Source organism: Manis pentadactyla, chromosome 2 (genome assembly GCF_030020395.1).
Source record: "Manis pentadactyla isolate mManPen7 chromosome 2, mManPen7.hap1, whole genome shotgun sequence".
NCBI classification, from domain to species: Eukaryota; Metazoa; Chordata; class Mammalia; order Pholidota; family Manidae; genus Manis; species Manis pentadactyla.
Window position 1 is genome coordinate 70320388 of NC_080020.1, and position 23925 is coordinate 70344312.

Below are 23925 nucleotides of genomic sequence, written 5' to 3' on the forward strand. Positions count from 1 at the left end.
AGGTTCCTCAGAAAATGAAAAATAGAAATACCATTTGACTGGAGAATTCCAATCTTAGGAATTTAGCCATAGAAAACAAGATCACAGATTCAAAAAAAAATATGCACCCATATGTTTATCGCAGCACTATTTACAATAGCCAAGACATGGAAGCAACCTAAGTGTCCATCAGTAGATGAATGGATAAAGAAGATGTGGTACATATACACAATGGAATATTATTCAGCCATAAGAAGAAAACAAATCCTACCATTTGCAGCAACATGGATGGAGGTAGAGGGTATTATGCTCAGTGAAATGAGCCAGGTGGAGAAAGACAAGTACCAAATAATTTCACTCATCTGTGGAGTGTAACAACAAAGCAAAACTGAAGGAACAAACAGCAGCAGACTCCCAGAACCCAAGAAGGGACTAGTGGTTAACAAAGGGAAAGGGGTTGGGGAGGGAGGGATAAGGGGATTAACTTGTGTTATGATTAGTGCATATAATATGGGGGGGGCACGGGGAAGACAGTGTAGCACAGAGAAGACAAGTATTGACTCTATAGCATCTTACTATGCTGATGGACTGTGACTACAATAGGGTGTGTGGGGGGGAACTTGATAATATGGGTGAATGTAATAACCATAGTATTTCTCATGTGAAACCTGAGATTAAGATTGTATATCAATGATACCTTAATAAAAAAAAATATTCAGTTTGTCTTTTACCATTCTCTTTTCAATATCAGGTAAACTAAATGTTTTTCCAGTGTCATTTGTTGTTTTTTTTTTCCTTTTTCTTCAAGTAGAACCTTATTAAAAGATACAGTGTAATTTGAAAAACATCTCCTGCATGCAAATACATGCTGCACTGATTCACAGACCAACTTGGGCTACCAAGCATCTAAAGAAAGGCTTGAATCACTTATTATTAGAACATTATCTGCCTTGAAGATCTGTAATTCCAAGCCCATCATGTCACCAATGAAAAAAACTATCCCAAAGAAAAAAATTACTTAATTCACTGAATAAACATTTTGATTAGCTTCTAGGTATCAAAAATTATGTAGCACTGAGTGTACAGATGTAAATAAAACAGAGTTGATACTTTGCCCTTACAGAACTTCCATGTCAGGAAGATAAACCAACTGTACATATAACTACAAACATGTCAGTGCAATGAAGGAAAGAAGTAAACAGTGGGCTTGTTCTGGTTTGAAGAGTGCCACCCAAAAATTGATGTCCACCTGGAACTTTAGAAATAAGGTCTTTGCAGATGTCCTTTGTCTTGATGAGGTCCCACTGGTTTAGAGTGAACCCTCAATCCAATGACTAGTGTCCTTACAAGAAGGCCAAGTGAAGAGACACAGACACACATACTGGGAAGAAGGCCAGGTGACAACAGAGGCAGAGACTGGACTAACGAAGCTTCAAGCCAGAAATGCCAAAGACTGCCGGTAACCACCAAAAATGGTGAACAGGTAAGAAGGATTCTTCCCTAGAGTCTTTAGCTGGAGCATGGCCCCACTGACACCTTGATTTCAGACATTTATCCTCCAGAACTGTGAGAGAATCTATTTCTGTTGTTGTAAGCCACCCAGTTTGTGGTATTTTGTTAGAGCAGCCCTAGAAATAAGAACAGGCTCCACTTTGAATGGGAAGGTCCTGAGGGGCCCCTCTGAATAAGTGACATGTTAGCTGTCATCTTAAGGATGGAAGTGACAGGCAGGTAAAAGTGAGAAGACAGGTTCATCAGGCCAAGGAGACACAGCATGTGCCATGGCCCTAGGACAGGGAAGAAGTCCTTCCCATAGGGAATGTTTAGTCAGAGTTAGATAGCGGTTTCCACTTAGAAAGGGCATGCATTTACCAATTATCGCTGTACCTGCCAGTCCCTGGAGCCTCAACCTCAATAGCTTCTCTGGCTTCTTGTAGGCTTTGGATTGGTGAGCTTTGATCTATAAGGATTAACTGTACAATCTTCAACCTGAATTTATCTGTACAAACCTCTATCATCATTAGTCTTGAACTCGGAACCTACTATTAACTTGAGAAATTTCTTAATCTTCTGTAAATACTTCATATTCATTTCCCTTCCTCATCTCTCTCTTACTCAATTCTACCACTCCTGCAGGGAACAACCCAAATTATGGCCCTTTCTCCAAATATAACTAACCTGCTATTTTTACAGAAAGAATTCCTTATCGTGTCTGCTATTTAGAGTTTTCTTAATTGAATGCTTTCTGGCATTGTTAGTTAATTATCAAGTATGTATGTTTAGCTGAAGATGATAGGGTCATCATGAACTTCTTTGCTATCATCTTAGTACTTAACACCTAAAATACACATAGTTAGTTTTCATAATGTGCTTGGTGGGTAAATGGTGCCAATGAGTCATCACCAAAGAAAGGCTCACTAGTTGATAATTCTAATTATTCACTTTTGGATTAGATTAGCGAGGCTTTTTCCTTCACCCTCTTATTTCTAGATTAATTCCTTACTTGATGGGTATCACCAAAGAGTGGGGAGAACAGCAAAGGGGTATGTTTTTCTTATGAATTGCTCTAATATAAGGCTTTCTTGGGCAGAAAGACAGATATGAGCAGTATACAAAGAGGGTGGGACCCACCAAGAACTCAGGGAGTTAATCAAATAAAGCCAGAGAGCCAGAAAGGACACACAGAGTTAACACCCTTTGCAATGTGAGTCTATCCTGCATGCTCTGAATCTGGGCTGACCTTGAGACTTGCTCTAGCTCATGCAAGTGAGACAGACATCATAAGACCCCATGACAAGCCCATGCCCCCACAACCCTTTACCTTTATCCCATTCTTGAAAGATAATGACAGTGTCTCTCATCAGAGATAGATATCATGAGACCACAAGACAAACCTACACCCAACAGCCCCCACCCCCACTCTTTGCCCCATTCTTGAAGGCCTTAGATGACAGAATCCTAAGGCCTTAAGTGCACCTCCTCTCTGACATTGCCCGCACTCCCCTTTCTTGGAGTGTGTATTTTTAAAAAACTTCTTATTGCTCAACTTACTACATTTTGTCTCTGTGCTCTTTCAGTGGTGTCTTTGTCACTTTGCTATTTCATTCTATTTTCCAGACTTAAAGCCCAAATCTTCACTCTCTCTGTCTACTTCAGATAAGCAGGGAAAGGCCACTGAGAGCTCTAATTTGAGCTTGCAAGTTCCCATCACTGAGCTTCCCCTTCCTCTCTGCTTTATTCAAGTAAACCTGCCTTTATCTCCCTTGTCTCTGAGCTGTTCCTCCCTTAGAGTGTATTCAAATAAAACGTTTGGTCCAGTTCACTACTGTCTCCGCCCTTCAACTCTCTGCTGTGGTGGGAACAAGAACCTAGGAGAACAAACTCAAGCCCCCAGCAGCTTCATGAGAAGAAACATTGCAATCAGTGGCTAACATGAGATTATTAGATTGCCAAGACTTTCTGTGATCACAATTAACAATTTCAAATCAATTGCATCATCATATTTTGACTTCTAAAATCATTATAATACTATGAATTCTGGATGGCTTCCACTAAATGAATGTCAAGATGCAATATTAAATATTAAGTGAGCTATGGGTTTTATTTCATATGTACCTGAATTTAGACTACCCTCGTTCTGCATGAGAATATGCCCTGAAGTTGAATTTTTAAATTCCTAAGGATATCTGTATGGCTGAGCATTTGGGTTGGATATTCCCCCAGCTGTCTCTAGTCCCTGTGTTATCAGCTGGGCGGACTAAGCGGCAATGACTACTCGAGTGGAAACCAGCTAGCAGGTTTTAAGCGTTTTTGGATTACTGCCTAGTAGTAGTAAAACCCTAAATTAATAAGACAGAACTGATTTGAATATGATGAGTTTGAAACATACCAGAAGCCCCATGTCTACCCTTCTTGGCCACTCAAATTAACTCATTCCTGGAGGTCATTCTTATTTTTTAAAATGGCTATTTGTTTTACAAATTTTCACAAGCTTGATCATTTAATACCAATGAGTTTCATTTCCTTCACTTAAGACAATCTTTTGTGACTTTAATCCTCACAGAGGGTATAAGTGATTTCCTGTCTCTGTTGACTTAAAGCAAATGGGCGTCCACAATGCATATTCTACAGGATTATTATAATTAGACATCATTTTGAAGTGAAGTTTTATTTGCTTTTGATGGTGATATCTGCTTATAATATTTAAAACCAGTGCTTTTATTTGGCACCATCTTATTAGGGATTCTCTAGAAACAGGTTTTGTTTATCTTTTTTTTTCTTAGAACTATTCAAAACTAAGGATGCTGTTATACTAGTATTCATATTCCACTCTAAAGGGAAGGGGGGGAAAAGGCAAATCACAGGGCAAAATGCACAAAGCTCTGTTTTAGCACAAACAGCTATTTCTGTGTTTCTCTCACAGAAGAATAAGAAGTTTGTGGGAACATTATGCCCATTACCATGCATTCAAAAGCCAGCCTCTAAATGGCCTCTGCAGTGAGGCACTGGCTGCTGTAATTCTCCTCCTGAATGCTCCTCATCTCTATTGGTCCCGCCTCTTCTCTCTGACTAGTGCCAGTTCAAACTGGCTGGCTCCGGGCTTTGCAGGATCCTTCCTCTCCTTGTCCAGCTTGTGTTTGTGTTAGAACAGAGCATGGCTTCTGCTTCCCTGCAGCTTGTGTAATTAACTCACTGAAAAAACATCAAGGCCCATCATTCAATAACCTATTAATGACCTAATTATCTGAAAAGATAATAGTAATCTAATGCACATATAATTGTTTATTATTATATATATTCTTATTTCATCTATTCTCTCAGTCTGGCAGTTCAGTAGCTTTTATCCCTTGGCTAATCATAAGTCTTTCTGTATAATTATTCTGCTTGCTGTTTATGAAATCTTACAGAAATATTTACAAAAAGAATCCTAGGGAAAGTTCATTCAAATATTCCAACTTTTTCTGTTTTTCCACTGGATGTGAAGAGTAAACGGGCCAGTCCTGAGTCATCCAACAAAGGGAAAACTGGAAAATGTCACTGATCAAGTAGGCATCACTTGAAGCAATGCACTGGTCCCAGAATCGATTCTTTTTAAGCACTGTGTATGTTCCTTCTTTAACAATACGTATGGGAAGGAAAACTATTCCAAAACAATTTTTGTTTTTGGCATAAATATATGTCATCATCAAAATTCAAAGGAAATACAAGTAATTTAAGGCATATAAATATCATATTCTGATGAAATAAAGATTAACATTGTTTAGCCACACCAAACAGCTGCCACCGCATATTAACTGTGTTTTCCCTGCTAGTGCTGTGAGTGGAGTTTTGGCCTCATGCTTCTGCATTTCTAGGCCTGTGTGTGACCATGTGTGCTGTGCATGTGTGACAGTGAGTGTGTGAGTGTGTGTTGTGGAAGGGTCAGGAGGAATGGAGAAAAGATGAGGGCAGTATGACGGGGTCAGTGGGTCTTTCAGTCATGGCTTTAGAACCCCCTTAATGCTCACATACACTTGATAAACCCAATGGGATCTAGCAGGCTAAGCCAGCAGAGAAACTGAACTTGCCTACCAGCAGGCTGCACACACTGGGAAGTGAACTTTGGCTTGCACGTGTGTTTTCTTTGTCCAGTGTAGCATTTTTAATAATTTGAATGCAAGTGTCCTTAAGCAAGGCAAGTAATCCTGGTGTCCCCACTGTCACCATTTTCCATCACCTGATACCTGTCTTCATTCCTACCTTTATGGCCCCTGAAGGCTGTTGAGTTTAGGACCCTACTTCAAAAGTTAAGAAGAGTCCTATGACCTGACATCTCCACTGGCCACATCCTACAGTTTGCTCCAAACTTTTGACATGTTTCCCTCTCTTTGGGAATTCTGTCTCAGAAGCAAATTCACTCTGGCAACAGACATGGCAATGTATACAAAATCACAATCTATTCCCCATTTAACTGTTTCAATCAAACAGAGCATTCTACTGAAACTCGGCCAGCTCACCTGTGCATGTTCCTTTGCCAATGACAGAAAAACTCAGAGTAAGAAATAACATCATCAAAATCACGGATGACTCGGCAATTCAGAGGAGACATGAGCTACACTTTGACTTTTGAATTACCTTGGATTCTTAGAGAAAACTAGAAAATGACACAATTTTTTCTTTTGTTGAATAGTTTGAACACTGAGAGTGCTCCTATGTATCACAAAATAAAAGCAAATTACATTTTGGATAAGACTGAATCAAATTAATATTCAAGTTCTTAAAAGACAGTCAGTGGAGGGTGGTAGATTTTTAAGCCTATTTGCATTCCTTCCTGGAATAAATGCAGTTCCTTTGCTGTTCTGCTAGCCTGCAATAAATGCTAGGAGATTTTTTTTTACAGGAACTCTTTTTAAGGAGAAAAAGAAGTCAACAATGGCATTTTGAAGGCCTAAGGAGAAGAAGAACACCAAGTTGTATGCTTGTGAAAAATGTTATTTCTGAACTACATGAAGAGGTGAGGTGAAGTGAGGTGAGAAAGACAGGCCCATAAGGGCTCCTCTGAAATGACATCGGTGTGGAAGATGAAATCAATGTGTCCAATCTCTCTTAAGCTCTCTGAGGAAAGATAATTGTCTGCTTTTCATGAGGTTGCACAAAAATGGTCTAACCTGTAGGGCTTTTTTGGGGGGTAAGGATCACATGAAATTAGAACAAGAAAGTGCTTTAAAAGCTGGAAATCACTATTCAAATGTTAGGTATCATGATTATTTTAAAACCAAGTAAAAGGAAATGCTATTCTTCCATATGTATAGCACAGTACCTACATTTCTAGTGAAGAATTATCAATTCTAAATATTCCCAGGTGAACAAGAGAGGTTTCTTTCCTCTAAATCATTTTTTTTCCAATGTAATTTCATAGTACTTCATATCCTTTTCCTTTAAGCATCTCATTCACAGTAACATTAACCCACAAAATCTCTACAAGGCAGGAAAAAAATTCAAGTTGCATGAAAAGTAAGCAGTGGGCCTAGAATGGAATCCACAGTTCCTGACCTTCAGCTTAGACCCTGGTATTTGAATAATTAACTTAAATTAACCTAATTGTCATTGCTCAAAAATTCATTAATCACAGCAGCAAATCAGAACAAAATGAGTAGGTCATGAAATCTAATACCCTAAAATTGCTTTTAAGTGTCATTCCTCACACAGCTACCTAACCGATGAGAGAAACACTATCCACATTGTGTACCACATTAAAAATGGGTCTCTTTTTGTTTACTACATTTTAAAACATAATTTCAAAGCTTAAGCTGACAATATGCTTTTCTTTCACTGCCTTGGTTTAACTGTTTTCTAAGCTGGAAGATTTGAGTACAGTTTCCTAAAATTGGCACTTTTGGTTTATAGACAAATAAAATATACTATCAATCTTTTGGGTTAATTTGAAGTCCATAATGATAGCATTAGAGTAACTGACAGTCTTCTACTAGTGTAAATTTACTAGAGAAAAATACAGAGAGAAGCACCATGTACGGATGGATATAGGTTGCTCTGTGTCAGTGTCTAAGGCACGTGACAAGAAAAATAAAAGTGAGTTTCTCTGGATATCTTAGCTTCTGGGTAGAAAGAGTAAAAGTAAATCCTTGAATCACCAAACCGTACTGTTCCTACCAATACTGTACATATTAACTGATCCCAGAATTACAACTTTCCTCAGAGTTCACAGACTAATAAAAACCCTTACTGATAAAAGCTATTATTAACAATAAACTGAAAGGAGATAAACAAACAAGAAGGGAGAAATTTTATATGATTTGTCTACTGTCATATCCCCACATTTTGTGCTTAGAACAGTGTGTGGCATGTGATAGGTACTCAGTAAGATACGTGTTGAGTGAAAGGCAGTGGGGAATTACACAGAGGCTCTGGATGAGGCAGCAGTCATACCATCCAGAGAAGACCACAAAAAGCCTTGATAGAGTTCAGTGGGGAAGCTTTTAATAAAATAGTATCTTTTTTTTCACTGAAACATTACCAACTTCACTGTTACCCTTTCTTCTAACACTTATGGTAGAATGTACAAAATCAGGCAATAAATTACAAGTCAAAGCCAAGCAGTTCTAAAACTGAGGCAATCTAAATAAGAACAGGTTCAAAGTGATCAAAACAAATGTTTCAGAGCAGTAAGTACCACAACTGGAATGAAAGCCTGTAAATGAAAAGTGGGTTTTGCCCTAATTGACATTAAAAACTACTGAACGACAACTCCAACAAAATTATTTCTCATTTCTCCCTTTGTCTCAAACAGGCTGTTTGGGACTTCCAGTTTAAGATGCACAATGACTTCACACAGGAAAGCAGGGAAACCCACTCTAAACACAGACTTATTTTGAAGTAAAACAAAATAAACAAAAAACACAGGTGAGAAGAGCAAAAATTACAGCCAGGGTCAAATATAATCAATTACTTTTGTGAACTAGATATGGAATAAAAAAATCAAGATCCTGGACAAGTACTGAAATAGTGATCAGATTGGGCTGTGGGTCTGGAAGTAGGTTGAGAGAGCAGAAATCCTGGCTCCTGTTGGGTGAAGAGAAAGTAGAATGTTTCAGAGGAAATGGGGGACTGCAGGAAGCCTATGCTGATGCCCTCTCACCTCAACTGAAAAAAGACTGAAGTAGTTACTTTCAGCTGTTGCCTGTCTAGTATCCTGTAGAGCTGTAAGTAACAGCCTCCTCACCAGAATATGAGCTAAGTCACGATTTTGCTCCAAGACAACACTGACCATATCCCAGCAGGACTTTGTTCTTTTAAGTCTGAGTTCCAGAATGGCAGCTCTAAGTTTTGGGTGGAAGCTACTGAAATACTATTGGAAACAAAGAGGTGATGGAGGGAGGAAAGGAGAGAAGGAAAGCAAACAAAAGGAGCTGCCACGCCAAGCGAGCCTGCCAACCAATATTTCAAATCACATGAATCTAATGCAAATGAAGGCCATCTGTAAAATCGACAATTTACACATAAATGCACCCAAGATACAATTTCATGAAACAACCTGACAAAGATCTTAAAAGTATGTTAACAGTGGCCAGTGCTTAATGAAGACAAAACTCTCCATAAAAAGTACAAGAGTCTGTAAAAAATCCACAGTCAGAAATGAAGTAAGTGTAGGTAAGTATGAAAAAAACATAAACCTTGAAATTAAAAAATACAGTTATTGAAATTAAAGATGCAATAAATGGGGTTACTTTAGATTGGGGTAAAAGAACCAGTTAATGAGAGGGCAGTGAACCCTAAAGAGCTGGCCTGGAATGAGGCATGAAAAGGGAAGGCCGAATTCACGAGAGAAATTCACGGGGTAAGCAAGTGTCCCAGCATATTCTCCAGAAAGGAAGACATGATAAAGAAGTATGCGATGAGGCAATTGACGAGACTTTTTCAGAATCAAGGAAAAACGTGTCCTTATTTGAAGTGCACTACAAGTACTTAGAATAAATAAGAAACAATCTAGACCTAGATACATTGTAATGAAACTGAGGAATCTTAAGAACTGCCAGAGGGGGTAAAATACATATTATCCTCATCAGAACGGTAGACAGACTGACAATAAACTTCTCAGTGGCTATAACACATGGCCAGAAAACAGTGTTCAAGATGACAAGGAAATAGAACTCTTAACCTAGAATTTTATACCCAAATTCAGGGTTAAATAAAGATATTTTAGACATAAACAAAGATACCTGGCAAAGATATCAGAAGACTTGTTAAACTAAATTCTTCTGGAAAAAGAAAAACTCATCAGGAAGGCATAATACACAAGAAAACAATGGTAAACACAGGGAGTGAATATATACATCAAAACTTTCACTTATTTACTAAAAAAAAAAAAGATAATTTTTATTGAAAAAAATCTGTAAAAAACCAAAACATTTATAAGATTCTTTTTATAGTTAGGGCAAAAACAGTAACTATAGACATTGTTAATTTTTTTACAATTAAATATACATGTCAAAATTTATAAGCAAGCATTAATATCAACATCTATTTCCAAATTATCAGAGAAAAATAAAACACTAAAGAAAACTATAAACTCGACAAAACTGAGAAAAATAAGAAAAAAATAGATGATAAACAGAAAACATGAAATAATATAAGGCCCATCCAATATATCAGTAATCACAATAAATATACATAGATTAAATTTATTTATTGAGAGAGAGGATACCTGATTTAACAACAAAAATCCAGCTATTAATTGCTTATAAGGAATACATCTAAAATAAAAACACAAAAGAGGCTGAAAACTGAGTACGATTAAAGATATACCACACAAATATACTAAAAACAGCAACAGAAGACTATCTTAGCAATAACAGTACCAGAAAAAAAATAATTTAAAAGAAAAAAAGCATTAAAAAGACATAAAAGGATACCTATAATAGAAAACAACTATTAAAAATATGTGGAAATGTATCAATGTAATCTTACACCATACTTGGCAAAGCCTGACAGAATGAAAAAGAGAAATACCCAACAAAAAAGATTTAAAATTATTCTAGCAAATATTGATAGATTAAGCAGATTAAAAAACAGAAAAAGAAGTTTTTTCTCTTAAATAAAATGTAAATATTTGAACAAGCAAAATGTTTGATAAGTTTATAGGAAATATTTATAAAAACTGACTATATACTATATTCACCTAAAATCTCAACAAATATACCCTGTGTTTTTGACCCAATACTATTAAATTAGGAATCAGCAAAAAAGGAGTGAAAAATAAAAAATCATACTGAAACACTATTAAAAAATATGCTCCCAAAGTAACTCAAGAAATTAAAATGGAAATCACAAAACACGTAGAACTAAAGTACAACCAAAGTACTAAAACTTGTTGGAAACCTGCTACGGTGATACTTACAGTTAGCTTTATAGACTCTCCTTATTAACAAAACTAAAACTAAAAAGCACTCAAAAGGCAATTAAAGGGAAAAAGGAAAACAAATTAAGTCAAAGAAAATAAGTAATAAATAAACAATAAAATATTTAGTGGGAAAAAACTGACACAGTAATCAAACCCATAAGCTTGTTCTTTGAAAATATCAATGAAATAGATAAACCTTGAGGAAGGCTGATCAAAAGAAGAGGCACAAATAAACAATATTGATTATGAAAAGGGGAAGATTTTTATAGGCACAATTGTCACTTTAAAAATCATAGAGATAACAAAATATTCCTATTAACAAATTTGAAAAGTTACAGGTATAGATTTAGATACAGAAAGAATGTGTGTGTGCACGTGAGAAAGAACAAAATTGATGCTAGAAATAAAGATAAAATTAAAAATGCAACAATCCAGTAATAAGTAACTCACTTTGATCCATATCCAAAATATCTTGGCACAGAAGAAATCAAAGAAGATTGAAAGAACACTGCAGAGCGTGGCTGTTGTCTTTCTCTACCACTTACAGCAATGATTTACAAAGTTTAGGTACATAAGAATCACTGTCAAAATTTATGACAAATTACAAATGCAAACTATCTGGCTTCACCATGGGAATGTTTAATTCAAAAATTCTGAAAAACTGCATTTTTAACAAGCATTTCTGGTGACTCTGATAGACGTGGCTCTCAAGCCACATTCTGAGAAACATGCTTCAAGACATAAGACACTGGACACTCATCTACAAAAGCTCATCTCAGTACATCTTCCTGACTATGGTGAACACCTTCCATAGGTGGGTGTTAATGGGTAAAGGTATAAATTTTGTGATGCCCACTGACTCGATAACTAAAAACAACAAAATAACTATTGGAAACTCACATGACTATTTTCTCAGACTTTTTTTCTGTTGAACATATAGATTACGAATTTCCATAATTCTTGAGCATAACCAATCTCTCTTCTCTGTATCAGAGTGTAAAACTTGTCCAACTACGTTATAGCTATTCCCCTCAGTCCACTGCTGCCAGTCACAGTCCAGAGGGAACAGAAATTGGGAGTGGGTGTCCTGGGGAGACACAAAGCCCCAGAACTACTCTCCCCTGAGAAACAGTGAGTACAACCACTCATTGTAAGAGCAGAAGTGAAGACTTTAGTCCCTGACTTTGGGGCAGCTGAATGACAGACACCTCCGGGATGCCACCAATGAGGAATTGCCAATGGTTGACCACAGAGGTCAAGACTGAGGACGCCCTGCCTTCCTCCCGCGGATGGCTCACTATTACAGGAGTCCGCTGGAACCCAAGTACAGCTTCAAGAAAACGTCAAAGGAAACCAGAATTGCCAGATTATGTTTCCACTATCCAGCAGAACGGGGCTCAAGTTAACTATGATCAGAGTTATACTCCTCATATCTGTGTGGGTGGACTGAGATCCATATGCTCAGCATTCCAGGCAAAAAGAACCAAAATCAAACAAGAGGATTAGAGAACAGGGCATTTACAGGAAATAGCAAGCAGTCTGGCATTGCTTAAACACCGGGGGCATGAAGCTGAGTTCTAAAAGGTTTTCGAATACTAATTCAAAGTTAGAGGGAACCATCACAGGTTTGTGAATTGGGGGTGGATGTGCAGGCAAAGAAACACATACTCAGAACTGTGTTGAGAAATACAGTTAATGTGGAAAATGACAGAAGAGAGAGCAGACTGGAAGAACAGTAAGTAGACTGACTCTTATGATAAAGGACTCTGATTGGGTGAAACAGATCAGTATATATATTCTCGAGTGTGCATGCGTGCGCACACGTGCGTGCGTTCGTATGTGTGTGTGCATGTGTGAAGCTCTGAAGATGATCTTCTGAATGAATCAGCTTCACAAAGGCTTGGTCAAATGGACCCAGCATGTTCTGTCACTTAATCCTCAAAACAAGCTGATACACGGGTCTCATTATCCTCAACAGCCTCAACAGAGTTAAGGAACTTCCTCAAGTTCATGCAGAGCCACCATCTCTTGCCCAGACAAATGCAAAACGACTTATACCAGTCTTCCTACTTTCATTCCAGGTCCATAGAATCTAGATTCTAACCTCAGAACTTAAGAGTAATCCTCTGAAAAGTTAGGCAGGTCAGTTCACTCTTCCGCACAAATCCCGCCAATGACTTCCTGTCTCACCTGGAGAAAAATTCTAGAGGCCTTCTCACATCTCTCTGATTTCCTCTGTTACACCCTCCTCCACATTCCAGACCCAGGCTCTCTCACTATTCCTAGAATAAACCTCAGGCCTGCACTTACTTTTCCTTTTATCTGGAATGTCTTTCCCCAGCAATATGCATGGCTCTCTCATTTCTGTCCGATCTCTGCTCAAATGATACCTCTCTGAGAGACCTTCCTGGGCCTCCTTGTATTAAATAGCTCGACTCCTATTACTCTCAATCCTTTACAACCACCTTACCTTTTCACATTGTACTTCATCCTGACCCATTATGTACCCCTGGCCCCCACACTGCCACCACTACCAAATATAAACACCCCAAGTAAAGGGATTTTGTCTGGATATTTACTAACTCTAAACAAAGCTGGAAACAGGAACCAACTCACGGTATACACTCGGTAAATTAAAATGAACCAATGCAGCTAGATCTCTAACTCTAATGTAACACATCTGAGAAACCATGCTTTTTAAAGTAAACCAACTGATTTCGATATGAAGTATATTTTAAATGTTCAGTTATAATCTCTGGTAACAGAAGCTTGAAATTATCTCAACATTTGACAGTTGTATTAATTACTACCTCTAAGTGCAGAATTCTTTCTGACATCATTAATAACTTTAATTTTATGTATCATTATTATCAGGGGCTTGCATATATCAGTGTGAGAGCAGCAATGATGAGAATGACTTTCATGTGCCACTAAGGAAATATTCTCTATAGCCTGGTCATTCTAATCTTTGTGTAGGTACGTGTATATATACCACAAACCAGACCTACAGTCTGATGATTTTTTGAGTCTGAAAGCTCTTTCTATACATGTCATGTTTACTTTGGGTAACACTGCATCCTATAGTGACTTAATATGCTCAACTATTCACAACTGAGATATACTTAAGGCTCTGTATGTTTTTATCTAAGAGAAAAAAATATCGGGGAGAGAATCACTATCTTAAAGGTTATTATCAAAACTTTCAATGAACATTTGATACCAAATAAATTAACAAATTATCTCCACAAAATAGTACCTAGAAAAATAGGTACCAATAAGACATTTGGAAGTATTTCCTTTTTTTTTTTTTTTTAAACAACAATAAAAGCCCACCTCCACTAGTAGACAGACACTGAGTGCAAAAACCTTTAGCTTAAAAACAAAAATAGAAAAGGCAAATAAAACCCACTGGGTTTACTGGGGAAGTTTCCTGGTGGTCTGGGAGAGCTTGGAAAGAGTGCCTCCTAGTGGGTAGACTTACACAACATAGAAGTGATAATATGGAAAAGTACCTTTTAACATGAAAATAAAATGAGATATTTGGAAAATCATACCACTAATGAAAAAAAATTCACAGCCTTGCAAACTCATTTCCTAGCAAGTCACCACTTCCTTGAATTCTCTCACCTGCTAAAATGATTACATACAGATTTATACATGAGGAAAATAAGCTAAACTGTCCAGCAATACTTGAAAAATCCTTTCTAGCAAGTGGAAAATTTATAATTATTTTTGTGCGGAAGGAAAATAAAACAAAGTAGGCAAAGTAAAAACCATAAAGCTAGAGTTCTTCATGGTTCTTGCTGTTCTGACGTCGTACCTCTGCTCCTTTGGATTGTTTTATGTCCACTAGACAATTATGTTTTAAGATTTCATGTCCCAAATGTATTTAGCTCAGCAACGAACTGCCAATGATTGTTTTTCTCAGTTAATATAGAGCAAAGGATTTCCAAGCATATACTGTCATATTTCCAAGCTGTTCTGTGATAGTTGTTTCATATCTGCCTATCTTAGGAAACATACCTAGTTATGGACTAGTGAAAAATATTAGAAGTGGACATTAAAATATTTCTCTTAAAAAATTATGTTGCCAATCTAACTGCATATCTGTTGAATCATACTTTACTTTCCATACTTTAAACTGATGATTTATATAAAATTTAGCACAAAAGCACTGATAATAACAAAAAGTTCTTTTTTTTTTCAATTTGGTTTTAAAGATTCACTAATATCTAAGCAGAAGTGTATTACTTCTAGGAAAGTAAACATTTTTACCTAGTGAAATTGACCAATTTGGGCAGCAATACAAAAATGGAACTAAGAAAATACATTAGTTTTATAGAAGCTCCATTAAGTGAGCTCTATTCTTGGACAAATGACTAACTGATCCCTTTCCTATCACCCCTCACTCTAAATCTCCACTATCTTGCCACCAATGGTAAAATTATAGGCTTCTTTGATACCTGCAGCTTGATGATTAGCTCTTGCTTACCAGTCCAGCCTTATCCTCGACTTCTGCCCTATTTTGCTTTACATTCCAGTCATCTTAAACTGCTGTTTGATCATCTCTTCTCCATAAACACATGGCATATTCTGGCAGGGCTATCTGCTTTTATGAATGTTACTTGCTCTACCTGGACACATTCTAACAAGTATATCCTCTTCCCCTCCACTTTTCACTTCACCTGTAAAAAATCTACAAATCCTTCAGTACTCAGCTTGGATGTCATGTATTCCAAGTCACTTTGGGATGAACAAACCATACCATTCTTAGAACCCTCATGGTGCAATGTCAAAAGTCTTATCTTAGCACTGAAACCCTGCACCAAAGCAGTCTGTTTAGGTTTCTCCTCAAAGTTAGGCACTTGTTCATTCCTAGCTCCCCACCCAAAGAGGACACTCTACAAGTGTTTATTGAGTTGAACAATCTGTATTGTATAGGTTCTTACACTTGTAAAATATTATTTCTTTAAAGCCCAGGTAAAACTATTATTAGACTTGAAACTACAATACTTCCTCATTTCCATTAAATGGAGTTATTTCTATATATGCAAGACCACGTTGGCTAGGGCAATAAAAAATTATCATCTAAGCAAAGAAGAATTACAGTTCCTATTCAGAAATTGAGACTTAGGTAAATCTTGAAATAACTCTCCAATATTTAAAAATTAAAAGTTTGGCTAACACCAATATGCCTTTTTATTTGGTTAAAAAAAACCCAACATTCACACACAAAACAATTAATTGCATATATTAAATTCATATATTAAATACTGACTATAAAAATCTGCGTACAAAACCATCATAAAAATCAGAGTATTACTGTATGTTCATGAATTTAGAAGACTATATAGGAATGCTCCCGGACAATTAAGCCTGTATGAAAATAATTTTTTTTGAGTTGGCATTCTCATTCACTGTATCTGTTTGTTTTTTATTCCTACTTTGCCAACAGGACCCATCACATGCCTCTAGTGACATATCAATTTTGTTAGACCAACACTGAAAGTAAATATTGGCATTAAGTGTTTCTAATGAGAAAGTTGTACATCTGACCCTGTAGCTCAGGAAGCTGTTGTTATCAAGAATCACGCTGTCATCTGTCCTTAAAATAGTACTGATAAAATACGTATTTCTTTGCCAAAGACTTTTAGACAAACCATATTAAAAGAAAAAAGAAACAACAAAAGAAGGCTTAACAGTTGCTGTGCACATGAACCACAAAAAAAAATTCCCACTAGGTTTTCTTTCTGCTACCTTGTTAGTATTCAGCCTATTGGGAACATGTTATTAACTGTTCCTTGATTTATTTCCATTGCCTGCGTTAGCACTGTCCAATATAAATAAACGAGCCATATTTGACTCTGTAAATAGCCACTGGTAATCACTCAGATTTGTACAACAGACATATTTCACATTTTCACTGATCCAAACATGGCTAGTGGCTATCATATTGAACAGGGCATGCCTAGTTCTCTGGAGTCTTGCAAATATCCTTTGCCTGGTCAAATCTCTTTGGCTTCACTAGTAACCAGGTAAATTATAGAGCAAACATGCCTGGCTTCAGAACTTAAAAGAAACCTTAACTTTATATTTCCATTACATAGGACTGACTGATAAAAACTGTGGATTGAACAACAGCTGATTTTAAAAGGACTGTCTTGAAGATCATGACTGAAACTTTGGAGGAGCTAAGGTGATTGGCAGTGGAAGGAATCACAACATGTGAAATTCCTTAAATAAAAATTTACTGACTTAATTTCACCTACATTACACACAGTAAGTAAAAACCCTTCTTTACACTTCATGTAGAAAGTAGGAAAAAAAAGGGAATCTCAATAGGTCAATCTATTCAAATGGAAAGTCAGCATCCATGGCTGAATTTAATGCTTGATTAATCATAGACTGACCACTTACCATCATACAGAAAACAATACTTATATATCTGTACATTAGTCAACAACTGAAATATACTCAATGCTGTATGATCTATATTGGACCAACTGAAAGTAATTTAGAGATTTGCCTGATCATAAATAACAAAATAAAAAGATCAATACTAACAATACCCTTTAACGTCTAAGCTGTCATATATATTAAATATTTATAATATTTATATAAGATAAACATGAAATATAAGTAAGTATATATATTTAAATATAAGATAATATAAATTTAAATTTTATATTATGCTTCCCTTTACATACTCTATTAAACTGAATTCACAGGAAACCTGTAACTTGTGATAGAATTTTATTTGTTAAAAAGATACATTATCTTTTATTTACATCATACTACATGTTACTCTAACATTTGTTTATGAAACTATCCTTCTGGCTAATGGCTTCTTTATAGGCATAACAAAAAATTGTGAGCATACACTGCAACTTTATTTCATCCAATTTATGTGACCCATATATGTAATGTTCACAAGTTTAAAAGGACATGGTCTGGGAAGGGCAGAAAACTCTTCTGTTTCTCACAGAGACCAACAATTTGGTCGGTATAGAGCTGAAAACACTGAACCCCAAAGCAAGATGTCCTGTAAGACTGTGCGTGTCCGGAGAGGACAAGACTGACTATGACTCCAGATGATCAGTACAGAGGTACGGAGAGCCACTCTGTGGCAGACGCTCTGCAGAAGCTTTTGAGGACTCCACACTGAACAAGATGCTGTTCCTACATGAGGAACTTAAGGTCTACATGGGACGATGAGTCAGCAATCAAGTGCGCATGTACTATTTCTAAAGCCTGGGCACCAGCAGTACCAAATCACATGGGAGCTGGTTACAAAGGCAGAGGCTGCTCAGTGGGTCAGGCTCGGCCCTATATTCAGCATGTTAACCAATTTCCAACTGAGACAAATGCTGCTGGTTGGGAGACCGCATGCTGAGCAGTGAAGCTTTACATACGTGGCAACACGAGTGCAGCAGCAACGAGCTCTGCTCGGTGGAAGGTTAGCTGGGAAAGCCATGGATGGGAGTAATAGTCCTAAGGAAAAGGAGCTCTCCTAGCAGGAAATTCCAAAAATAAAGACATACTGCTGTGAAAATACAAAGCATGGTAAATAACAGTGAACTAAAAGTGTTCAAAGTATAGAATATATGGAAAAAGTGTCAGGGAACAAGGTTAAAGAAGTTACCTGAGGCTAGGTTGTGACTGTTCTGTTCATCTTTCATGCATCATAGAGTTTATCATAAGAATTGCGGAAATCCCAGAGGGATACTGAACTTTTAATTTTTTAAATTGAATACAGTTGACATAAAGCATAGTATAAATTTAAGGTGTATATGTTAATTTGATACATTTGCATATTGTAATATGATTGCCATAGTAAAGATCGTATTACATAACTATCCTTTTCTTTTCAGTGGTTGGGCTAACTAAGTTTTAGTCTCTCAGAAAGGTACATGATTTTAAGCACAATACTGTTGTCTTTATTTATTACACTGTGCACTAGAGTTTTTTATTTTCCGGATGGAAATAACAGAGTGCTAATTTTTTATAGAGATAGTTTTGACATTAGCATTGGGAATAGCTTAAGTAGGAATAAACATAACCAGGCCAAAGGTCATTTCAAGTAGTTTAAGGCAGAGATGTTGAAGCCTTGGACTACAGCAGTGGCATCTAAATGAGGTGAGGAAAGGAAGCCCATGATAGACATCCACAAAGCTACCTGTGGCACAGACAGGGCCTGTCCACAGGCTCGTTCCCCTGTGCCGTCAGAGTGTACAGATACAGCTAGGGGGTGACTACTCACTTGAGACTGTTTCTTAGACCCTTGTAACCCAAAAAATGTACATGGTAGGGATTTGAACAACTTATATCTTGCTTAAGATTCTGTTTTTGACCCTAGATTTCCACTCTCTCTCCCCCCCACTGGCTGAAATGGTGACCTTGGAAGTAATGTTGCAGATGAAAGAGCTCTTAGAGTCAGTCTCAGAAGAGCTACACTGAGCCGAGCTGCCCACTGACCTGGGCACTTGGCTCAGACCGTATATGAGAAAAAACAAAGCCAGGCAAAACTTCACTGGCTTACGTCTTCCTTATTATGTGTATGTATTATTATGGGTCTTGTTCCAGCAGCTTGCTTTCTGCTTTTAGCCTTCAGAGGATTTAGTGATTTGAGTCATTGTGAAGAGTAAAGAATATTAGGGGTTTCAAATGACCGTTTAACATCATGGACCACAGATTTGATGGTGTGTCCTTACCCAAACAGAAGAAAAGCAGAAGAAATTGCACATCTAGGGAGAAGATAATGAACTCACTTTTTGAGGGATGAAATTTATGGTACTTGCAGGATATCCTGTTGCAGATACCCAGCAGGTTTTCAGACAAACAGATCTGGATATCAGGAGAACACAAGAGCTTTGTAGAAGCCAAGTGAGACAGGGAATACACATGGAAAGGCTGTACAGTAAGAAGAAAAGACTGTCAGTTACAGGACCCCAGGAACAAAACCAGTGGAGGAGTAAGTCCAACCCAAGGAGATGAGAAGGCACAGTAACAGTGACAGCAAATAGAGTCCAGTGCTCCAGAAGTTTAAAAAAAAAAATTAATCTCATAAAACAATGTCAGTGGAAAATACAAAATAAGGTGAAGAACACATACACACACACATACAGTATGATGTCATTCATACAAAGGCTAAAAATGTACAAAAATATGACATATGGCATATCGCCTAGAGTACACATATGCACAGTACAAAAATGCGTGAGAATGGTAAATACCAAATTTTGGATAACAGTTACACACTTCTGATTGGGCAGGGAGGAAATTACAATTGGAGGAACACATGGGGAACTTGAACTCTGTTGATATTGTTTTATTTATTAAACTGGAAAATATCTACATGTAAGTGGACCCAAAAAGGTCAAACCCATGTTTTTCAAGGGTCATCTGTATTATGGCACAAAAAAATTGGTTATGGAAAAAAAACAGCACAGAAATTAATGGAATGCAAGCAGTTGGGAGATGTGCCTTGTTCACTAAAGTTGACAAAATGGGTTAGCATTAGTATGTTTAGATACAATATATATATCCCTGAATCCTTATCAGCAAAAGAGGTAGTGGGCAGATCATCTGGTGGTATGACCTAGGAACAAATTAAGCCCCTGGGTTATGAACACTTAATTCCTAAACTGAGCAGAGACACAAGTAAAGGATCATTTGAGAAGATCCTGGTGGCTGGTATAATACATAGAATCCACTAAGAGGTGAAGAGAGGAATGCCTTGGCTATAGTAACATTAGAACTGGAAATGTAAAAGAGTCGCTTAAATAATCACTGCAGTTAAAAGTTCCAAGGATGAGAGTCTACATGTGCCAGACACTGTACAAAATATATATATACAGATATTTCCTTTAATCTCTATAACAACACAGCAAACTTTTATTGCTATGCACATTTTAAAGGCCAAAAACCACAAGCACAGAGTCATTAAGTAACCTAGCTGTCCAAAGTCACAAAAGTACTAAGTAGTGGGGCTGGATCTCAAACCCAAGTATAGCTACATTCAAAGGCTATGATCTTTCCACTAATCTTTGTACTCTCTCTCCAACTGAACTTTGGGACTCATGGACATACAAGATGCAGGGGATAATACCACTGGGAACAGTCTACAGATTAAAACCTAGTGATGTGTGTGTTAATAAAAGAGAACTGGTCTTTGGGAAATAGATGTTTAGATCTTTTCTTCCTGGATGTGGGTCTTTGTTCAGTCTAGTAGATGTGACCTCTCATAAAACCACCAGAGGCTTCCTGGAAGTTGAGGAAGGCCTCTGGAGAATTGTGAGAACCAGAGCTGGCCCAATACTCTGGTCTACTTCCTATGAGAATTTGCACCTTCCACGGCCGTTAGGTTGGGCTGATTCAGCATCCAAACCACAGATCTGTGAGAGTCAAACAGCTCTAGAAAGTCCACTTAGATGTTTGACTGCAGGGCCTGGAAGGATAGACTCTGGGATTTATACACCTTGGTGAAGCGTCAGCTTCCACTTTTACTGGTTGCATAACCTTGAATTAGGTGTTTATACCCTCCATGCTCAGTTTCTTCATCTGAAAAATGGAATAGTGAAACACATCTCTCTAAAAACTATGATAAGATTAAATAAAATAAAGCAGGGAAAGTCAGCATAGTAAGTACTTTACAAATGCTCCCTTTACAAAAGTGTTCATGATGATGATAAAAATGATAGAGAATGAGGAAGAAAAAGAATCAAATTCAAAAGTTCAGAGATACTCTCTGAATATCTGCTTTTTCTAGGTATTTGTTAAGCAACAGCCTACTGTCTGCTTGGAAGCGTGCTATCTATAGTCAAGGGGAAAAACATAATACATAATATGGGACTCTAGCTATTTATTCTTTTAAGGGAAAGAAGTTTGTTCTCTCAATCGCAGATGATCAGTTTTGAAACTTATTTCCTCAGCAGTGTGTCAGATTGGGATTCAGATATAAACTTTAAGAGTGTGAGGCAGGTTATATCTGTTCTTTTTTTTTTTTTACTGATTCACCAGTCTTGTTTGCTTATTTTGAATATTCCAACTGCTAGCACATAGTTTGGCATGAGTCACGGTAGTTAATTTTTATGCATTCTTGGTTGCTGTAGATAATTTACATTAAGAAAATTCTTGTTGGTAATCATTTAGAAGGTCACTTTTAAATTAGAATAACCTACCTGTATCTTTCTGATTAAACACACAGCACTGTTTACATCCACCTGCTTCCTGGGAATTGCCCATGGCTCTATTTATAAATGTAGCTATTTGTAGCATTTTCCCCCTGCTCTTCTCATTTTTGGAGTCCCGAAAACAATGATGTGTTTAGTAAATGGTAATTCCCAATTCCAGGAAAGTGTGCTGAAACAAGCACTCACTGCTGATAGTATTATGATTGCTACATCTCTTATGAAAGCAATGTGGCAACTATGAACCCCAAGGTTTGTTCATTCTCTTTGATTTGGTCTGGAAATGATCCAACAGGAATCATACGATACTGCATCATTGTTTTCTATTGCCTGACAAATGAAACAGTCAACAGTATAGGACTGATTTATGATGCACAAATACACAGAAATTCTAAAGAAAAATTTGAAGATGATGAAGGTACATTGAAAATATTTGCTATAACATAAGTAAACTAGAATATATAAATAGAATATAAAATAATACCTATACTGTGGTTAAAGCTGTATCAAATACTGTTTGTTCACCTGGGATATATGTAAGATTGTCAGGAGAGTTTCCCCAAAATTCAAATGCCTATATTCCACCATGAAAGGGGCCTGACCAGTGATCTACTGGTGATGAGACTGTTGAAAATCTACATGTCTCTTAGATATTATTTATTATAATGATGTTATCAATTGAAAATACCTTCATATTCTTAAATGTTATTAAGTCACATAGTTATTAAAGTATCACCTCAAAAGAAATGAAAATTTGTTATATTAAATCTATGTTTTTTAAAATTGTCGTTGCCTTAAATAAAATCCTTACTTTGAGTTAACTCACTGGCATGGGATTCTAGAAGCAATCCTGTAAAACATAACAAAGTGGCTGCACTGAATACTCAGTGGGACGCCAAAGGCACAGGGCCTCCAAATATCCCTCCACATTTCTCCAACCCTCCAAGCCCTGGTGCTAGCCCATGCCCAGAGGAAATCTGGAAACACCATGAAGAGGCCCGGAGTCTCTCTCTGTCCCTATCCACCTGAACTACCAAACATAGGTCGCCCCAAACATAAAAGGATCAAGAATGTTTAAGGGTTTGAAAATATTAGTAAATAATACAGAAGTGTTATCATTAGAGTCTAAGTGTTTACACATATGAATGATGAAATGTTGAACTACATATATATATATTTATGAGTAAAATCATTAAATCTGTTCTTCTGGAGTTGATCTGGGTAAACTTTCTATCTAAGATGAACACACCCATGTAGTACACGGTATAAGGGCAAAGCTGAGCCAGGAGGCAGGGCCCCTCCCCTGGCGCACCCCAGGCGGGCAGGGAAGGGTCCTCCCAACCCCAGGCTGGCCAGCAGTCCCTGGTGGGCAGCGCATTGATAACAGTGGCTAATTTTAGAACTTCATGTGCACTTTTTTACTTTGTTCCCACCCTGTTTTCTACCTCTCTCACAGTCAATGTTCAGTTTTTGCAGAGTACTTTTGCATTCCTAAAAAAGTTTAGCCTTCAGACACAATGGAAAAACCAACAAACAAGGTCACAGACCTCACCATGCTCAGTTCATGTGGCCCTTCCCCAGATGTCTGACCAAAGGCCGCAGGATTAATAAGTAAATCTAAAATCTGGGGAACTAAACAACCCTTTAATTCTTAAGCCAAACCCCATAGTCACTCAACCAAATCAATTTCAAAAGAATTATTTTAATATCAAGTGCTTTTAAACCAAAATATTATTTTTAATTTTTTATTTGTTTTTAAATGATGAACAATGGCCTAGGACAAGTAATTAAAAATAAGTTATCCTAAACTATATCTGAACATACTACCTTTTCTAAGACTACTTTAAGAATATTCTCTTG

The 23925-nt window shown here is 37.1% G+C and overlaps 1 protein-coding gene and 1 non-coding gene across 2 annotated transcripts in view; one reads left to right on the forward strand and one right to left on the reverse strand.

The window, feature by feature from the left end:
- The window catches only part of ADGRV1 (adhesion G protein-coupled receptor V1), a 487139-nt gene that overhangs the window by 212404 nt on the left and 250810 nt on the right, over positions 1-23925 (reverse strand). The gene's annotated exons all lie outside the window — the stretch shown is intronic.
- On the forward strand, positions 16576-16664 carry LOC118932382 (small nucleolar RNA SNORA32). The gene has a single exon (XR_005032751.2). It is a non-coding gene; the product is annotated as a small nucleolar RNA SNORA32 (small nucleolar RNA).